The following is a 2,957-nucleotide window of genomic DNA, read 5'->3' on the forward strand; positions in this document are numbered from 1 at the left end:
CTAGCAGCAAGAAGAACCAACACCAAAGGCGATGAGTTTGACACTGTCACATCCTAAAAGGACTCCAAAACATTTTATGCACTAAAAGAACTCTGAGAAATAAAGTCATCCTCATTTTCTTAAGGCAAAGCTGATGTCCTCTGTGAAAGTAACACTCTCACATGACGTACCATTTTGTACATACACATTCTTCACATACTGTAAACAGCAAGCCAGATTTCTCCATTTTTCAACCTAGCAGCAAAAGTAGGGATGTGCCTTCTTTATTCAGGTGCCAAGGTAGATCCAATAAAGTTCTGATGAGAAACAAATTCATATCAGAAATACTAAGCTTAAGGTCCTCTGAAATCTCCATTCTTCTTTATTTCCTCATCCCTACGCCATATTCCTGCTAATCCCATCCCTGATATAGAATATTTTTAAAGTATTACATAGCTTCTCCTTGGATGCAGGTAAGTGAACCATGAAGAGCCATGGTTTACACATCTTAAGGGACATTAAGTAAAATCAGGAAATATTAAACAAACAGAATGACAGTTCTGAGTCATGACTTTTTTTAATTAATTATTTAGCTGGGCGGGTTGCATGAAGCGGATAATTATTTTTGCAAAGACTAGTAACAATTCAGAGTGGTAGAAAAGCTCTGGTCATTGTCATAATAGGAACTGCAATTATTTGCTGTATCCATCCCTCCCAGTGTGAAAGACTGTTGTCATGTGCAGTTATCTGGGAGAATCTGATCTAAACCTAGTGATAAGAAAGGGGAGTCAGACAGGTAGTTTTCTACCTCTGCGCTCCACTACCAAATTACGGTGTGACCTTGGACAAGACAACTACTCTGTATCTTCATTTATCCATCTAAACCACACCTGTTGTATTTATTTAGCTCACAGGGGCATCAAGAGGCTTAATTAATGTTTGCAAAAAGCTTTGAGATCATCAGATGAAAGGTGCTTATGCAAGTCCAAAATATTATAAAGTCAATGAGAAAAAAGTGGATAGGTGCCAAGAGAGTCAATTGGACACACGGCTTCTCCTATCAGTGTTGTCCATATTTCAGTTTCTAGTTTATCAGTGGAAATATACACGGCTGTTTAAATAAAGTCTCATGCATGTTCCACTGTGTACAGAACCAGGCACCACAGTCTGTAGATCTGAAAACAGTTACAAAGCTGTAAAAGAACCCTTGGGAAGATGTATATTATACTTCCGACTCCAACACAAAGAAGTCCTTCCTCCAGAGCAGTTCTATGCTCTATAGAAAAATTCCCAGTGGCAATCAGCAGCACATACATACAGTTTAACATTTTTATATACTGTAATTTTTTGATCAATGGACACTGGAAAGCATCTTCCCTTGACTGTTTTATGAGGAAGAGCTTGAATTTAATATCTGCAGGCACACAACCGGTGCCTAAATAAATAAGAATCCCCCCTCTCCCCAAGGATCCTAATGCTATAGCATCTAGGTCAATGCTATTAAGCTCTTCCCTAAGGAATTAGAAATAACTCCAAGATCCCAAGTACGCTCTATTCCTTGGCTGACTGGATCCCCATCAGAAGACACCATTCTCGTTATTTTCCTCTCAACCTGACGAGAAGTAGTCTTGCCTTACAAGTGCTCACAGAAGCAATCCAAGATACTGCGACACAGCCTCACTTCTCAGGTCCTGTTGTACTTCAGACAGGACCAGGCCAGCTGAAGATGGGTTTGCTCGACACCACGGCAGAGCACCCCTGCCCACCCCAAAGCCCAGCACGCCTTTGTATTCACGGTTTTTAATCGCAACCTGTCTCCCAGAAACAAAAGTTTTAAGCATGCTTCTGTGGGAAGGGAAAGCACTGAACATGTCCAAGAAAAATACAGCTAAAGCAAGAAGATATGAGGCCAAGCTTTAGATACTTTGAGGGGCCTTTGACAGAGACAGGCTTGGATAACAAGAGATAAAAGATGTGGAAAACAATCAAAGCATTATTGGCAAGCGTTCAGTGCAGCAGACATCAACGTAACTCCCAATTAGGTTTAGTTTTTGCTGCCTCAGTTCAGTCCTCCAGACAGAAGGAAGGAAGAGAAGTTTTAAAATACCAGGACTACTTGGAAGAGTGCTTGAAGAAAAATAGAAGAAACTGGTAGGTGTTGGGAAGACCTGAGGGAAAACGGGATCACTGTAGGGCACCTCCTATTCACTAGCAGAGGAGCACAGACACTTGTTTTCGGGTGAAGTCAGCCAGCCTAGAAGTAGTCGTCAAAATGACAGTTACAGGGGGCCATGTCACTTTCAGTTCTTATTCTGCCGCCTTGCACAGGCTGACCCTCAACAGGTGGTAAACTTGAACTTCCACTGTTCGCTTCGACCAACTTCTATAACCCATGGTAGCGCTTCTGTGCAATGCTACGCGCACTGGAGCAGCGATGCACTCCCTTCCGCTGCTTCGTAAAACTAACCTGCTTGTCTTCCATCTACAGCTGATGGATGTATACACTAAAATGGACTTTTTAATTAAAATCAATAGAAAAATGGGAAGTGGTAGGTTATTTTTGCATTTACTGTGTAAATTGCACTTCAAAATTAAGTTTTCCTTAAAAAATTAAAACTGTTTACACGCACCATTGTGAAGAACCTAAATGCAAACCACGAACAGACCCACACAATATCATCTTCCTCAGCTTTCAGACAAGCTTCCACATGAAAGCAACTGAAGCTTGGACAACTAGAAGAATTGAAGAGTTGTAAAGAAAAGAGAAGCCAGACTTCCAACGATGTCCTCACCACCTTTAGTGGTTTTGTTTCGAGGGTGAGACAGACCACAGATCGACATGATTTGTTTGTACCATCAGAAGCCGAAAAGTGGTATTAGTCCAACTTTAATTTCAGATATGCTACACTTAACATGCATTGTACCAACATATCAGCAAGCTACAAAGCATGCAGACCACACATAAGCAAAGGGAAAGA

This window comes from Egretta garzetta, unplaced genomic scaffold, assembly GCF_000687185.1.
Source record: "Egretta garzetta isolate BGI_Z169 unplaced genomic scaffold, ASM68718v1 scaffold206, whole genome shotgun sequence".
In the NCBI taxonomy this organism is placed as follows: Eukaryota; Metazoa; Chordata; class Aves; order Pelecaniformes; family Ardeidae; genus Egretta; species Egretta garzetta.